Here is an 18557-nt window from a genome sequence, read left to right on the forward strand (position 1 = left end):
ATAATAACAATGTTTTCAAGTTACAATCACTTACTTCCCATTCTCTTAACATTCTAGGAGAAAATTCAAGTATCAAATCATTCATGGTTTTGTTACTAAATTGTTAGTCTCATTTATAAATCTTTAACATTACAGATTAGTATTCGCTTTTTATTTTAAAATATATTTTATATGTGGAAGCTAAGTCACACGGTTTTGGTTTGAGTTTGGGTTTATTAATGATTAGGTTCCGTTCAATTTAAATTTTTTGAAAAAGTTGTGATGAGATTCACTATTGAATTAGTTTCTATATATAAATATATTAATTTTAAAATGAAATATTCGATAAAATAGTAAAATATTAATATCAATATACATAAAAATGTTATCAAAAATATGGAAACTACAAGGATAGATTACAAATTAAAATTGTGATATGAGATTATGAGTTGTGATCTATAAACTTGGTCAACGACTATGAGGTTCTGTTGACGGTGCTGGACCCGCCAACATGTTAAGTGTCATATCCCTATTTGCAATTACCCTGAGTAAAAAGTAATTTTAAATTAAAAAAACTTACGAATCAGTTGTTGAACTGATTCTTGAATCAGTTATTGAACCAATTCTTGATTCCTGTAAAATGGAACGAGGGGATGCTGGTCTGGGGGGTCTTTTTGGATGGAAGAGCGTGAGACAGAATATGAGGGAAGGCTACGTGTTCGATCTGTATCTTTGTTGGGACAGAGAGGGAGAGGAAAATTCTGTGTGACAGAAGAAAAAAAAAACAAGAGAAAAGGGTTACGTCTGGTAAGGACCAGATAACCTAGGCACTGAGGTGCTTGAGTCTTGCTGAGGGCTGTAGGCCTGCAGGACAGCTCGGGGGGAGAATCCAATGAATTGATGGATCTCATGGCTGGGTGGATAAGAGCAATTATATGACTACAGGTGAACGTCTGGAGCATTAACTTCTGTAGCTGGCGAACCAGGTACGAACTGATCACCAGATTTAGTTTTCCTTATTCTGTGTATTGGAAAGTTTAAGAGAAAATGAAAACCAGTTCTCTGTTGCTTATAAAGGCAAAAGTATAATTACTGTTAGTAACCAGTACGAAGAGCATTTTAGTACTAGCTATTAAGCAAGAAAATAGAGATTATCCGCTGTAAGCGTTACAAGTGAATGTAGGAGAACTGATACATGTTATAAGTGCAGAAATTAGTGCTTACAGACTATCTGATATAAAAGTAAACATTGCAAGTTAGGCGTATGAGAACCAATGCTTATTAATGGAATAGAAATTAATGCATGCATCTGTATAAAAGTTGAGAACGTGCTTTATTCATAGAAATTATACCAGTTCTGGAAGATAGTAACTGTGTGAATGAAAATGCATGAAATAAGTACACATCAAACTGTGTAACAGCGGAGAACTCGCTGCACAACGATAACAGTGGATTATCCGGAAGACCAATGAATCCGTGCGATTCTAAAATAACAAGAACAAGAAACTGAGAAAGTACCATTATCATAACATATAACCAAGCTGTAACTGAAGATCTAATCCACTCGATACCAGGGATACATATTCCATTTACTTGAAAACAGGGGTTATATTCATCTAAAGATTATAAGTATAAACTTGAAACAGGGGTTTCATTCACAGAAGGGTTATACATCTAAGCTCTGAACAGTGGATACATTCTTATGTTAAATAAAGACTACATGCCATTGCATTCGAAAACAAAAATGAACCCTCAACTGTATGCCACCGTCTGAACGCATTTGCTTCAGAGTGCGGGTTGGTACTAATATCCATAGGGCAACATGATGTTCCCGGATAAAGAACCCACAGTGGTGACAGCCATGCGGCCGCTGTTCTAACAGACAAAGACCGTCGAGCCGTTACAGGACTGTGACAATAAACCCTAATCAAAACATTGTCAAGCGGTGGACTCCATCGAGCTCCAACGTGTCTGAGATATGATGCAATGCGCATAAAAATACACGGGATTGATGCCAAGCACTGTAAGCATTTAAATATACAAATCGTATTCAATAGATAAACATATGACTCTGTATTAACCGAAAAACACTGTGAGTATTAAACTGTACATTAATCAAGAACCCTGAGGGCTCGTTCTCTCCCAAATTACAGACATCAACTTATGATTCAATGTTAACATTCTCAAACAGTATGAGAAGATAGAAGGAGATGACGGCCTGTGAGCCGTGAGTCGAAAAGGTTCCAGTCATGGGACAGTGGCCCTTTTAACATATAAATACATACAAGCAACTTGGCATGAAGCCCAAACAACCATTTAACATAAAGTAGAGACCATGGGAACGCAGGTGCCGGCAAGAAAGGCCGACCGCGTTTCGAGCCAGGGTTTGCACAAGAGAATAACCCTGAAGCAGTTAAGGAAAAAACCTCTGTAAGGGTCTCCTTCATCTATTAGAATCAACTTTACATAATACTCAACGGAAAAGCCAATTCGTGCTAAAGTTATGGTGGGTAAATACCTGGAGAAGCCGCGGCCGTCTATTCTCTGTTGAATAGCTAGGACTTGTAGCAAATCCCTAACACGATGCAGCAATTCCCTAACACAGTGAAAGCAGAGGATTAGTTTGAGTAACAGAACTAATGAACTGGTATTGAACGCGGAATACTAAGAAAGCTACTTATAAAACCCAATCAGTAGTGGAAGAGTACCGTAGCCGGCGGTCTGTGGTTATGAAGATACCTGAATGGAGCGCTGTAGAACTGATAGCTGCAGCTAAGGGGTCACCGCCGAGCTGAACAGCTTTTACCTCCGAAAAACATGTGCAAATGGACAACGAAAAAATAGCTTAGCGGCATATAAACCTCCGGGAAACCCTTGGATGGATCCGGACCCTGGGATCTCATCTTACCATCCACATCGTTCATTAGTTGGCGCGCAAACACTAGCACTTTATCCAAGGTATCACGTGGCCTCAGCATGGTAGATTGCCACCTGGTGCGGGTAGGTGAGGTAAGGAGGATTCCGTGCATCATCTGGCACCGATGATGGAGATTTGTCATTACCTTAACTCTCAATATATTAAGGTTGCCAAATGGTTCACAAACCGTAATAGTCAGCAGCACTCTCATACCATGGAATAGGATGCATTTCATTATATACATATGTGCTGGAAACCGAATGTATGGATTATAAAGTAGTGGAACCATGATACAGTTTAAATTTTTTTTATAGATGTTGGGTAGATCGTGACAATGTGGTATCAGAGCTAAAGGTTGCAGTACTGGCACCTTTGGGAATTGGTAAGCAGAAAGGATATTGAGGTACGCCATCAGTAGGCATTAACTCAGGTACGAGTTTAATTATTCACACATTCATTTAGGAAGTACACTACTTTTGGCATTAGGTGTGACTCACGTTCATAACGTTAAATTCCTGATGAGGATAAAAGACAATGAAACTTTTGTCACACCGAAGAACAATATTGAGTACTCATTACACTTAAGCAGCACGATATTGAACACTCATTGACGAAAGTGACAATCAACTACCAAGTTTGATTTGCAAATATGGCAATAACAATGATGTATTTAATGAACAAATTGAAGTTACAATGAACAAAACTTAGGGGAACATCCTTGAATAGGATGAAATTGTTAAAAAGGACATTAGAAGAACCCCTTTAGATGTTGAAAACATGCAATGAGTCAAGCAGCGAGACTTAATTGTCATAACTAACTTTTGAATCAGTCTTGTCATGGATGCATGAAGACGATTGGTGGTTGAGATTGGTTAGTGTTCTGTGACTAACCCATAGAACTTATATGCATTAATTCAATTAAACTAAGATTGTTACAGTTCGTAACCAAGTGAAGGTTGATTGGTGTCGCATGCATGAAATGTGTGTATGAAGATTTTATTTTTTTTGTTACTCTCTCGGTGCTATAGTCCAGTTGTGCACGAGAAGAGTTCTTAATTTTATTCACCATGAGAATGCATGATGAATAGTATATGCTTATGTCTTAATAGATTTAATGATGATTACCCTCTAATCAAGTGAAATCCATTAGCATGGTATGTGTTTATCATTACTTGTTGAGAGATAAAAACCATTGGAGCCTTAATGATGGTTGAATTTATCTCTACCATGGGAATGATGGATTTCTTATGCATGTTGCATCCCAGTATGAACTTAATTGGAGAGGCATGTTCGGTGGGTAACGTTTCTAGGATCCATTCATGGTATAATTACATATGATAATTACTCATAAATAGATTACCTGTGTTAACACAGTTGTCGGTAAAACTCTAACTACCTTCCCCAGCTATAGATGCTTCCAAAGGAAAAGGAAGCAAGGAGAAGGAAGAAGACCGTGCTGTAGGGACAGACGGAGATGGGAAAAGAAATCGCTAAGCCTGGTGATGACCAGATAGAGCAAGCTTAGGTATCAGAATCTTGCAGAAAACTCTAAGTCTGGAAATGACTAGATAGTGCTTGATGTGCATGTGAGTATTCCCTTGACCATGCTTAAGGAGTTGGAAAATGATAACTATAGTGTATTGATGTTAATGATTTTCGTAATGCTTCCTTGAAGTCATTGTTCTGAAATGGACACATAGTGCTGTTATGATAGTTGTTGCATCTAGCATCAAGTGGTAACTCTGGTGCGTGTGCGACACTTAGGAGATTATGCTTCTAATTGCATAAAATAGAGCCATTGCTTTCGGTAAGGGTGGTTTAACTTGTTAGTTATGCATGTTGATCCAAGGATAAGATAAGTGTCTTGTTCACTTTCTTGAAGAACACATATGAATGTTTTATATGATTTCTTAGTAGAGAAAGTATTTGAATGCATGCAATAAAAGAATGGTTCTTTATAGATTTTCTTGGTAAAGAAAATGGGATAAGGCATGCAGTTAAAGATTGACTGTTTATATGTTTTCTTACGATAATACTTGTAGTAAAAGAATTGGTTATTTTATATGCTTCTTAGTAAAAAGAATAGGTAGTTCCTCCTAGTCGGACTACATGTGAGTCTAGTGAGAGAAATGTTTGTCTCTCGTTGTTTTTCTTGGAATAAAATCCTTGCTAAATGTAGCCAAAGTATCTTCTTGAGAGAAGAGGATGAGGCATATAAATGTCCTGAGGACATAGCATGGAAGGTGGTCAAGTTTTCTTGAATTAAAATAGGTATCTTTATTGATAAAAGCTTCTTGGAAAATATATGTATATATATACATATATGTGTTAGTTGCATTATGATTCTAGTTAGTTCTAAGCTTTAGTGAAATGACTATGCATTACATGCATGATAAAAGATAACTAAGAATGTGCTTCTAGGCACATAGATATTCATCCCTAAATTCTTGAGGAAAGAATATATTACATATATACATAAATATAGTCTCCTCCTAAGAGTATGCATACTTCATGTATGAAGATGCATGAGAATTTTTCTTGGAAATAAAAATAGAGGTTCTTTCCTTTAAAGACACATTAGAATAGTGTTCATACAAGAACCAAAAAGTCTTACTTGTTTCGTGAAAGGAACTATGTACATTAAAGTAAAATAATTGTGTTAGGAGAACACATGTTGCATATTGGTAGCTATTTTGACTTTGGAATTATGAGTCTGTGTGTACTTAGAGAAAGTGGTCATGTTAGCTTCCTTGAAATAATAATCTCTTGGAGAGATTGTCGTGTTGGATGAGCTGTGTTGATTGCTTGAGTTTGATGCATAAAGGATAAGTAAACCTTGTTTTGTATCTTGGTTTTATGCCGAAAGATAGATATCTTTAATAATTTCTTGAAAGGGAATCTTGAGAAATCCTCACATCGGAAGATAGAGAAATGAGGATTAAAATGACTTCCTTTAAGGAAGAGGTATATGGTTTGTCGGATGAAATGATGGTAGTCTTATAGTGAAGGGAATAAGTGTTGCATACATTAAAGAAGGGCTTATATGATAAGCAATAGTATGCACAAAGGTTAGTCATTGTGACATAAGATATATGTTCTTGTATGTTAGAGAAATTATGTTTAATTACACTAACAATGCATGACCAAAGTTAGCCATAATAAAACGTAAGATAATACTCCAGTAATGACGATTTGGAGTAAGACCACAGACTATGGCAAAATTGGAAATGGTTAGATTATTAACTCAACTATTGTTGACATTTATACATTGTTGAATATTTGCATATGCTTTTATACATGACAATATTGTATGCATGAGAAGTCTTGGAAATTGAATATGTGATAACTGGTGCATATTTATAACTAACGTTGCTGATGGAATTAAGTAGTGGGAGCTTAATGGCAACATGAAAACTCATCACGTAAATTGCTGCAATGTGATTTGCAATCTTAAATGAGATTGAATGATGTTATATGATATGCATGGATTATGTTATTTGGAAAATTTGCATGCATACAACGTGTATGATAGACATGTTTCCCATCAATCTAGATGTTGTGGACCCATGATGGGGAACAAGTGTAAATGCATGAGGTACAAGCATGTTTATTCTGCTAATGATAATGTTCATATGGTTCATTGTGTAAATTACTTTGAAGAAGAGTATTAAAAGAGAAAATATTGATGCTATGTCTGGTTAGGATCAGATGGCATAAGAGGAAAAGAATTTTCCTGTGTACGCTATGTCTGGTTAGGATCAGATAGCGTCTACTGGCGAGACCAGTGTAATTGCGGTCGAGTAGGACCTGCAAGTGCTTGGGTTGATGGCAGTACCTGCCCGGAGGGGTTGATGGTACCTGTCTGCCCGGAGTTGGGTTGATGGCAATTACCTGCCCGGAGGGGTTGATGGTACTTGTCTGCCCGGAGTTGGGTTGATGGCAGCTACCTGCCCGGAAGGGTTGATGGTACTTGTCTGCCCAGATCTCCTCTCCCTAGAATTCTTGAGCTGGTTGGCCAGTGGGATTCTATGTTAGACCTGGTAAGGTCTCTATCGAAGAAACTGTCTGGATGTGAAGATGACTCGGTTTGGTTATGGAAACCAGTTCCCATGGGTTGGGAATTCTTTAGTCCATTGTGGTTTCATGGCTAAAGGAATTAACTAATCAGCTATATGTCATGTTAAAAATGAATTTTACATATAGTTGTGTAAAATATGTTATGCACATTTAACAAGAAATGAGCTTAGTGCTCAATAAAGAATAAATGGAATCTTATTTCCTTTATTGTGTTATTAATGTTGTGAACATCTTAGTGGGAGCTAAGACAATTCTTGCTTAATGCAGTGATTGACTGTTTTGATGATTAGAGGGCTAGGTGCTCTTTTGGTACTTCTCGAAGTACTTTACGAATGTCTTTAGTGAGAATTCGTTCAGTGTGCACGTGAGCAGTGATTCATCATTTGATGATTAGTGTTAGTGCTCTTTAAGTACTTGTAAAAGTACTGTGATTTAGAAAGCATCTAACATTGCACAATTGATTGCTAGTCAAAAGTATCTCATTTGACTCAAAATATAGTGACTAATGTGGTTGAATTTGTTAGTCATATATTACAGGAACTATTTACCATGGAAGGTTGAAGAATTGTCCAACCTCTATTAAAAGGCTTACATGAAAGTATTCATGATTTTCAAAGCATAAGATGGTAAGCTATGGTAAGTTGACACAGAATTGTTTATTATGAATGAATAAGGGCCAGGTGGTGGCAAGCATATTTTGCAATTACGAATGCTTATGATTATTGATGCTTATAACTAATGATATTTCTTATGATTATATCATTACTGTTTCGGGTATTGTCATTAATTGGAATGAAATCTTGGATTCCAAAGAGGATGGATCATCATTGTGTATGGATTAGATGATTATACCTTGAATACAATCTAAAGTTCCAACAAGAAATGAACATCGAGGACGGTGTTCCTGTTAAGGGGGGGAGTATGTCATATCCCTATTTGCAATTACCCTGAGTAAAAAGTAATTTTAAATTAAAAAAACTTATGAATCAGTTGTTGAACTGATTCTTGAATCAGTTATTGAACCAATTCTTGATTCCTGTAAAATGGAACGAGGGGATGCTGGTCTGGGGGGTCTTTTTGGATGGAAGAGCGTGAGACAGAATATGAGGGAAGGCTACGTGTTCGATCTGTATCTTTGTTGGGACAGAGAGGGAGAGGAAAATTCTGTGTGACAGAAGAAAAGAAAAAGAAAAAAAAACAAGGGAAAAGGGTTACGTCTGGTAAGGACCAGATAACCTAGGCACTGAAGTGCTTGAGTCTTGCTGAGGGCTGTAGGCCTGCAGGACAGCTCGGGGGGAGAATCCAATGAATTGATGGATCTCATGGCTGGGTGGATAAGAGCAATTATATGACTACAGGTGAACGTCTGGAGCATTAACTTCTGTAGCTGGCGAACCAGGTACGAATTGATCACCAGATTTAGTTTTCTTTATTCTGTGTATTGGAAAGTTTAAGAGAAAATGAAAACCAGTTCTCTGTTGCTTATAAAGGCAAAAGTATAATTACTGTTAGTAACCAGTACGAAGAGCATTTTAGTACTAGCTATTAAGCAAGAAAATAGAGACTATCCGCTGTAAGCGTTACAAGTGAATGTAGGAGAACTGATACATGTTATAAGTGCAGAAATTAGTGCTTACAGACTATCTGATATAAACGTAAACATTGCAAGTTAGGCGTATGAGAACCAATGCTTATTAATGGAATAGAAATTAATGCATGCATCTGTATAAAAGCTGAGAACGTGCTTTATTCATAGAAATTATACCAGTTCTGGAAGATAGTAACTGTGTGAATGAAAATGCATGAAATAAGTACACATCAAACTGTGTAACAGCGGAGAACTCGCTGCACAACGATAACAGTGGATTATCCGGAAGACCAATGAATCCGTGCGATTCTAAAAATAACAAGAACAAGAAACTGAGAAAGTACCATTATCATAACATATAACCAAGCTGTAACTGAAGATCTAATCCACTCGATACCAGGGATACATATTCCATTTACTTGAAAACAGGGGTTATATTCATCTAAAGATTATAAGTATAAACTTGAAACAGGGGTTTCATTCACAGAAGGGTTATACATCTAAGCTCTGAACAGTGGATACATTCTTATGTTAAATAAAGACTACATGCCATTGCATTCGAAAACAAAAATGAACCCTCAACTGTATGCCACCGTCTGAACGCATTTGCTTCAGAGTGCGCGTTGGTACTAATATCCATAGGGCAACATGAGGTTCCCAGATAAAGAACCCACAGTGGTGACAGCCATGCGGCCGCTGTTCTAACAGACAAAGACCGTCGAGCCGTTACAGGCCTGTGACAATAAACCCTAATTAAAACATTGTCAAGCAGTGGACTCCATCGAGCTCCAACATGTCTGAGATATGATGCAACGCGCATAAAAATACACGGGATTGATGCCAAGAACTGTAAGCATTTAATTATACAAATCATATTCAATAGAAAAACATATGACTCTGTATTAACCGAAAAACACTGTGAGTATCAAACTGTACAATAATCAAGAACCCTGAGGGCTCGTTCTCTTACAAATTACAGACATCAACTTATGATTCAATGTTAACATTCCCAAACAGTATGAGAAGATAGAAGGAGATGACGGCCTGTGAACCGTGAGTCGAAAAGGTTCCAGTCATGGGAAAGTGGTCCATTTAACAAATAAATACATACAAGCAACTTGGCATGAAGCCCAAACAACCATTTCACATAAAGTAGAGACCATGAGAACGCAGGTGCCGGCAAGAAAGGGCCGACCGCGTTTCGAGCCAGGGTTTGCACAAGAGAATAACCCTGAAGCAGTTAAGGAAAAAACCTCTGTAAGGGTCTCCTTCATCTATTAGAATCAACTCTACATAATACTCAACGGAAAAGTCAATTCGTGCTAAGGTTATGGTGGGTAAATACCTGGAGAAGCCGCGGCCGTCTATTCTCTGTTGAATAGCTAAGGACTTGTAGCAAATCCCTAACACGATGCAGCAAATCCCTAACACAGTGAAAGCAGAGGATTAGTTTGAGTAAACAGAACTAATGAACTGGTATTGAACGCGGAATACTAAGAAAGCTACTTATAAAACTCAATCAGTCGTGGAAGAGTACCGTAGCCGGCGGTCTATGGTTATGAAGATACCTGAATGGAGCGCTGCAGAACTGATAGCTGCAGCAAAGGGGTCACCGCCGAGCTGAACAGCTTTCACCTCCGAAAAACATGTGCAAATGGACAACGAAAAAATAGCTTAGCGGCATATAAACCACCGGGAAACCCTTGGATGGATCCGGACCCTCGGATCTCATCTTACCATCCACACCGTTCATTAGTTGGCGCGCAAACCCTAGCACTTTATCCAAGGTATCACGTGGCCTCAGCACGGTAGATTGCCACCTGGTGCGGGTAGGTGAGGTAAGGAGGATTCCGTGCATCAGCTGGCACCGATGATGGGATTTGTCATTACCTTAACCCTCAATATATTAAGGTTGCCAAATGGTTCACAAACCGTAATAGTCAACAGCACTATCAAACCATGGAATAGGATGCATTTCATTATATACATATGTGCTGGAAACCGAATGTATGGATTATAAAGTAGTGGAACCATGATACAGTTTAAATTTTTTTTATAGATGTTGGGTAGATCGTGACATTAAGGGATCTCCTTGGTAAGAACTCCTAACTAGACCTCAGACTGTTTGGTGTAGGAGTCCCAGCAGTGGGTCGTACGGTATCGCCTTGACCGTGGTTGCACACAGAGGCAAGTAAGATGTCCCTATTGGTAGCAAGTGTGTGACTTATGCAACAAGTCAACGAAGGTGCATGAGTGGTTCTAACACACGGAGGGTGAGGTGAGTGCGCCTTTTGGAAGCTTGTGAAAGCACAAGTTAAGAAGGGAACACATGAGCAAAGATGCTTTGCAAATTGGAAGGCAAGTGAGCTAGCAACCCAAAGTGATGGTTAAACGAACATCACATTTCAGTAAGATTCGTACATACATATACAGGATATCCATACGTGCATGCGTAAGCAAACAAATACATATATCATTTAGAGTAAACAAGATAGCTAAACTACAATACGACATATGCATGAAATGTGTTAGCACTGTTATATTAAGAAGTGAGAGTTCTAATCATACAATACAACCATGACCAACCACTAGTTACGACAACGGAACATTACAGTCACTGTCACCTCCTCCTCCAAAGAGATATACTAGCTCTACGCAGTGGAGAAGCCAAATTTCATTACAATACTCTCCAAGCTTTCTCTAAGATACTCCTATCGGAAGCTCGACTGAACAAAAGCCTCTACAACGAGTTATAAGGGACTATATATAGCAAAGAGTGGGGTGGCCCTTGACATTCCCCTTTGTGACTATTCATTTACCCTCATGACTCTTCATCTACTCTATGACTGCTACATTTAACTATCGACACTTGAAATTCAACTTGACAAGACGTTACATACAATCTACACATGTACCCATGTGAGACAAAAGAGACTTTAACAAGCCACACAAGACATCACTATGAATCAGACAACTGTGGGAAGACCCACTCTTCGACATGCTCACGGTGGTCGATAGTAGCGAACTGATTCCAAGCTTGGTAGTCCGTGATGGTGTTTGTGTACTCTATGGTGACATATTTATGGAAATGAACTCTTGCCTCTGTAGCATCTAGGTACACTGCTCGAGCTCCTCTATCCAACTCGTTTGATAAGATGCACATCTTGCCTTGAGTGCGACTGAACCAGCAACATACCGATGCATGGTGTCTACATTGATCACCAAGTCTAAGCTGGTGACTATGCGCATCAACTCGCCACAGTAGAGTCAAGCTCCAGTTGGACTTGAGCCTTTATCTTTGCCTCGGTGAGTGTCCTAATAGATGGGATCACATGTGTGCGCACAACAACATCCATACTCCTGAATACCCATGCATGGGAAGCTTGAAATCTAGTGATGAGCCACGGGAGATCCTCATAGTTCTAGATTTGACTCCGGATGTGTGCCTTCAGCTCGACCGTTCTGGGCTTCATCATATTGGGAAAGTGTAATAGGGCTTCCTTGTATCTCATTGTCCATGTTTGCATGTAGTAAACAACAATATGCACGTTTGACTAGATACATGCTCTCCTAGCACATTGTTGCTGCCAACCGTTGAGATGGACCACTGCCTTATGCACAGTGCCAAACTTGGAATACAATGCCCACATAACTATCTCAAGGGACAATACTTCATCCAGTATTTCCTTCTTCAACTCTGCTCGGGCGGATGCTGCAATGAGTTGTCCTCCTTGCTTGGTCGTCTATAACTCCTTAGCCATTATCTCGTTCTCAGCTATCAAGAATTAAACACTCGAGCTAGTGGCTTCAGCATATGCTCTGCTAGCATCGTCCAATGCTGCTGGATGCTTGCACACATCAGACGATCATTCATTCCTCAAATTTTGCAGGAGATGTGTTGTCATCCGGAGTAGACACTTTGCGAGATTGCACAACTTTATGCTGCGACTTTTTGAATGATATATTTTGCATCTCTCCTTCCGGATTGTCTCCAAGGATCTCATTGTCTCCTTGGTCACTTGGGACTTACTCCACTTTCGGATCTGGTGAAGATGGTGGGTTGACCTCTTAGTGGTAAGGGATGAGGTCGATGTCTTGCTCTAACTCTTGCTTCTCCATATCCGTATCCATCTGCTCAAGTGCTTGTTCAATCTCTTGAGCAAAGTCCTACTCCTGCGACTGCTCACCCTGTCTGCTTGGTGCCAGTTGTTCGGATGAGTCTACTACATGTACGGGTGTAGTTTCATTTGTTTGTACATGTTGCGCCCCCTGTTGTACCTGTTCTTGCTGCGCTTCCTTCTGCTGTTGGTGCAACTCTTATTCCTTTTGGAGTTGCTCCTTCAACTCATGCAACTCCTTCATTGTTTTCTCCATCCTCCGTTTTTCTCTCTACCTTTGTGCGTTCCTCTTGTTGCATTGTTGCCTCTTCACCTCTATTGCCAAAGCTTCTTTCTGCACAAGTGGGTCTGCTCTAAACTTGTAGCTTTTTTTTTCCTTCGCACTGTCGAAAATCTTCCTCTTGCCTTTGTCGGGGGCCGATATGTTTACCTTTGCTGTTGCTGTTGGTGCTCTCCTGGAGGCTGCTTCATGCTACTTCATTAACCATTCCAAAGCGATTTCGACTGGTTCATTGGGCCTAAAGAAGCTATGAAAATATCTCCATGTGTCTTCCTTCGCCCAATGATACACTCTGTGGATCCACAGAAACTGTACTCTTACGCAGTGATCCTTCACCAAACAATGCAAGTCATTTAGATTAAATCTTTGGATGTCGAAAGGATATTTCTTGATCTCTTTTGTTTCAGCATCCTCATTCTTGAGGTTTTGTATCTTGTACAACCCAATATGCAATGGAAGAGTGGGCCAAGGTGCCTTCTTCTTTTGGTACAACCTAGATGATAGTCCTTTCGAGATGTGGTATGATACTTCTTGCATGACGAACTTATCCATGGTAAACTTCATCAATGCCTCCATTTCTTCCTTTGACATGCATAGGCCTACAAGATCTACATTATAAGATAAAGGAGAGTTATCATCAGTTGGGATGCCAAGTTTGAGGAGGGTAGGGCCTTTAGGAGGTCTTATTGTACAAAGTCAATAGGGGTGGAGGATTAGGAGCAAGAGGCTCCTAAGTTTGAGTAGGGACCAACAAACATCAACAACAAGGACACAACCTATAGATATGGAGGAGAAATATGTTCCTTCAAGCTCTACTAGGGGGAGGCTAGTATGGTCTGAATAGATCTTGAGAGATGATGGGAGCATGTGGAGGAACCTATTTTCACTTTCAGGTAAAGTAGGAATATCTAGTTATTTGGCCTTGTCGAACAATGGTTGGACAACATTAGTGAGTCTGCGGCTTCCACTTTTGAGGAGGCTACATATGAGTAGATCTGGAGGGATTCCATGGTGGAGGAGTATAACTCCATCACGAGGAATTATGTGTGGGACATAGTGCCTAGGATGGAGATAAAGTCTATCTTCACTTCTCGATAAATCTTCAAGATCAAGCATGTAACTGATGGTAGTGTCAAGAAGTACAAAGTGAGGTTCGGGGTGAGAGGGTTCTCTTAGAATGAGGGAATGAACTATGAGGATACATTTTCTCCTTTCGCTAGATATGCATCTATTACAGTAGCCATATCTAATGCTTCAAATATGGAGTGGAGCCTATACATCATATGGATGTGAAGACCGCTTTCCCAATGGAGTGATTGATGAAGAAGTGTATATTGAGTAGCCTTAAGGCTTTCAGTTTCATGGGAAAATGTCTCATGTATGTAGGTTGAAGAAGGCCCTTTATGTGCTAAATCAAGCTCCTCATGCATGGTATGCTAGTATTGATGAATATCTTCTTGGTTTTGGATTCACCAAGAGTGAAGCAAACTCCACCCTGTACTATGTAATTTTTGAGGGTGAACCACTTATCTTGGTCCTCTATGTGGATGATATATTCTTGGTAGGATCATAGAAGCTCATAAGAATGTGAAAGGAAAAATTTTCTTTAGAGTTTGAAATGAAGGACATTAACTCGATCCATTATTTTTTGGCATTTGAGGTGTGGCAATGACCATGAGAGATTTTCCTAGGGCATGGAAACTATGCATTTGAGATCTTGAAGAGATTTCAGATGGATGATTAAAGGTCTATGTCTACACTTGTGATCACCAACTTGAAGAAGTTATGTGATTATGAGGGTGATTTGGTGGATCCCACATTATATATGTAACTAATTGGGTCCTTGATGTATCTGATCAATACTAGTATAGGTTTTTTTTTTGTAATGAACACACCCAGCTAGTTCATTATGGACCTAAGAAAGATTCATTAGGTGATAATGATGCATGTTTTGAAATTCCCATGAGATACAATAGATTTTGGATTGAGATATGTTTGAGTTGATGGAATAAAGTTACATGGGTACATGAATTTTGATTGGGTTGGGAGTGCTATGGATAGAAAATCCACATCTAGACGTTGTTTCAACTTGATATCAACCATGATCTCATGGTGTATTAGGCATTAGCACCTAGTGGCACTTAGCTCATCAAAGGTAGAATACATGGAAACAAGTCTCGTGAGTTGTGAATCCATATGCCTCTGCACAATGCTCACAAGTTTATTTGGTCTTGAGTTGGATCCCACTATGATTCACTATGATAATAAAAGTTGCATCAAAATCTCTGAAAATCCTATGTTTCATGATAGATCCAAACATACAGAGATCAAATATCAATTCATTTAAGACAGGGTCTAGAGAGGTGTTGTGAAGTTGTAGTTATTTCCATAGAAGAGCAGGTGGAAAATATTATTGCCAAGCCTCTAGTGAAAGGGAAGTTCATGTCTTACATTGACAATTTGGGGGTGGCGAAGAATATCTTCTTTTCTAATAGGGAGCGTTGAATTTCTTGGTAGCTTTAGAAGGTCTTCTACACTTGTTCATATGTCGATCTTTTTAAATTAATCAATTTAATTACAAGGGAAAAAAAGACATAACTACTGTAGAGTTAAATCTCAACTTTTGATTTGTGTATACTACTAAGAATATTTTATGGAGGTTAAATCCCTACCATCCACCTAATAAATATTGATCATTAAATTAGAATTCTAGAAGTTGTTTTCCAAAATAGACATGTCTATTGACATACTTATGAAAAGTTGTTTATTTTTTTTATTTTTTTTGAAAATTTATACATATCTGTCAATAGCCAAATTATCCCTACCATTAATTATACCACAATATTGAAATTACTATCCATACAATAGTATAAAGCACAATAAAGATAAACATAAAAATATTTCCCAAAAAATCCATATGAAAACATTAACTCATTACATACTAACTTATTACATATACCACTTTTTTGAGCATGTTATTAAATATTTGAATTCATTTCAACAAATTTTATACGAAGTTGTGGAATATGTAATTCTCTCACTTTAAAAAGTTGTTAAAGTCATTACACTAAATTATATCTTATCAAATCTCATACAAAGACATTACCAATTAATAAAATTTCTGACTTTAAAAAATTATTAAAGCCACTATACTAAAATATATATTAGCAAATATCATGCAGATACATTACCATTTAAATATAAATAAAATAAAACAAATCCCATAAGGCGAGTTCACAAGAGGGGTTAGATAAATTATATTATCCCGGAAGACGAGTTCTCACAAAGCTCAATTTCATCATTGGCCGCCTAGCCGACGATATATAGACATATAAAGTTGAGAAGGCTCGTGGAGAGTTGGAATCCAGTGTTGAATGTTATATGATAGAGCACTCTGGAAGCTTCATCTAAAGGGAATGGTATGTTTTTCATGTGATTTTTGCATTCCTCGTGCCTATTTGACATATTTTTTGCATCCTTTGACATTCAATTTGTATCCTCATTCATCATGTAGGTGCATTTATCATCCCTTTTGTGTCCTCTTCTATCCTTATGCCATCGTTTTAGCATCCTACCTACATCCATTATGTCTCCCTAGCTTTATCGTTATGTCCTCCCTCTTCCTTTAAAATCCATTTATACATTCTGCAAGAGATGATAACATTATATAGCATTAATTAGCTTTCTTAACTATTATAAACATAATGCCCCATTAGTATCTCATATGTATAAGATTATAAATAAATTACAAAAAAACACTATTGAAGAATCATCTAAATCTATTCAAAACTAAAAAATATCCATCCCCTGAGTTAATATTAGAAATAAATTCTTAAATTATCTCTATGGAATAGATAATAATTTCCCACGCGTCATCATTTTTCATAATGAGAGTTCTCATTGTGTAACCCATTGAAAATTGATCTATTAACTATAGCACAATCACCTCTAATGAAGATTTGAGTGCACAATAATTTATACCCATCAAAACACTTATATCGAATGTCCATGTAGGCATTTCATAACAACCCATCATATAAAAAAATGTAATATAGTGAATTCACTGTAACATAATATAGACAAGTGATTCTCTTGACAATCCATAATCTACTTCCTCTCGCTCCCTTTGGATACATGACACCAATCTATGGGGTCAAAATCAAATCTTATGAGAGAGTTTGAGAGTGGGAGCTAACTACGGGTTTACATAATCACATCATCCCTTGCTCATGTGTCACCATGTGATCAGGTGCTCAAAAAATAGCTCAAAATTCAAATTTGTTGGATTGATGTGGAACCTGTACGACCACGTAGTGTTCATCATCTTGAATCTGACGTAACTCGTTTCGAGCGAAATGGACTCCGTATGACTCCAGAAACAAATTCTATCCACTTTCCCAAACATGAAAATTAAAAAAAAAAAAAGGATAGCCCAGTCAGTAGTTTGTATTGTTGACTGTGCATCCATACTACTGACTGGGTACTGACATGGCAGAGTTGACTATACAGTTTGACCAGTCAATGGTTTATTTCGGCGAATGGGGTGCTGACAAGTGGCTTATTTTCATTTGTTGAAATTCCACAATTTTCATTGGTTGGTGGGGTGGCCAACCACAGGCTAACACATGGCCTAGTCGGAGGCCGCTACGTGGTAGCTTGGGAAGCCACCAAAATTTTGTTATAGTCAAGGCAGAGGCAATAGGGGTCGAACCTGTGACCTCCCAACATACAACAGAGCAAACTACCATTGCACCACACAAATGTTTCTTAACAATTATGTTTGCGTGAAATATTTAAAGTTTGTTACCGCATAGTTTGGAGGTATGGGGCGGACTTAACTGCCCATGTGAACACCACTCTCAGAGCTGCCAACAATTGTGTGACCATCAGAGGAAAGGGGTCAGTGTCAGGGGCTATCCCCTGGGTGCATGTCCCTCCATAAGACCCTAATTTCCGCATTTTTAGGCCTCGACGACCAAATTATCAGCCTGACAAATCCTCCCGGATTTCGGCAGATTTGGTGGTCAATTAGCGGGAATTTGGGCGAAAATTAGGGTTCGGTGCTATATTTTGGGTAATTTGTGGAGAGAATAGTGGAGAAACTATGAGAGGTCATAACTTCTCCACTTTTCGACCAAATTGAGAGAAAAAAGAGTCTAGGTAGCCATTTTTGGACATTCTTGACTCATTGGAGCAGGTTGCAGAATAATTTGAGAATTGTAAACACATATTTTTACACATTTGAGCATAATAGAGAGGCCCAAGCCATTGGACGCTGGACCAAAGAGATGTAACCTAGGAGGGTTGAACTCCTTCATCATGTTCCTATTGTAATGTGTTGTTGGAGATGTTTCGTACATTTATATGTTGTTGTTCAGTTTCTTATTTATGTTAAAATGGCTCATAAAATTAACATAAAAACTCATTTTCACTTGCAATAAACTCATGAATCCTTAGGCACATGAATAGAATTTTGTTTATAATCTGAGGAGGATCTTAGCACAACAAAACTAATATTCCTAATTAGATCACCATGGTATACTACCACATCATTTATACATGACAACTCTTGCCATGTTGTGTGCAAATTAGCATATC

The 18557-nt window shown here is 38.3% G+C and overlaps 2 long non-coding RNA genes across 2 annotated transcripts; both read right to left on the reverse strand.

Annotated features, from left to right (window-relative positions):
• Positions 1-2028: 2028 nt before the first annotated feature.
• LOC149227813 (uncharacterized) lies at positions 2029-2579 on the reverse strand. The gene is made up of 2 exons (XR_016247165.1): positions 2498-2579; positions 2029-2383 (listed from the first exon to the last, which is right to left on the reverse strand). It is a non-coding gene; the product is annotated as an uncharacterized LOC149227813 (long non-coding RNA).
• A 6922-nt stretch (positions 2580-9501) lies between these two features.
• Positions 9502-10207, reverse strand: LOC149227814 (uncharacterized). Its single transcript, XR_016247166.1, has 3 exons — positions 10130-10207; positions 9907-9985; positions 9502-9792 (listed from the first exon to the last, which is right to left on the reverse strand). It is a non-coding gene; the product is annotated as an uncharacterized LOC149227814 (long non-coding RNA).
• Positions 10208-18557: the final 8350 nt, after the last annotated feature.

This window comes from Pinus tabuliformis, chromosome J (assembly GCF_031772625.1).
Source record: "Pinus tabuliformis cultivar Carrire ecotype Pingquan chromosome J, CPIR1, whole genome shotgun sequence".
Classification (NCBI taxonomy): domain Eukaryota; kingdom Viridiplantae; phylum Streptophyta; class Pinopsida; order Pinales; family Pinaceae; genus Pinus; species Pinus tabuliformis.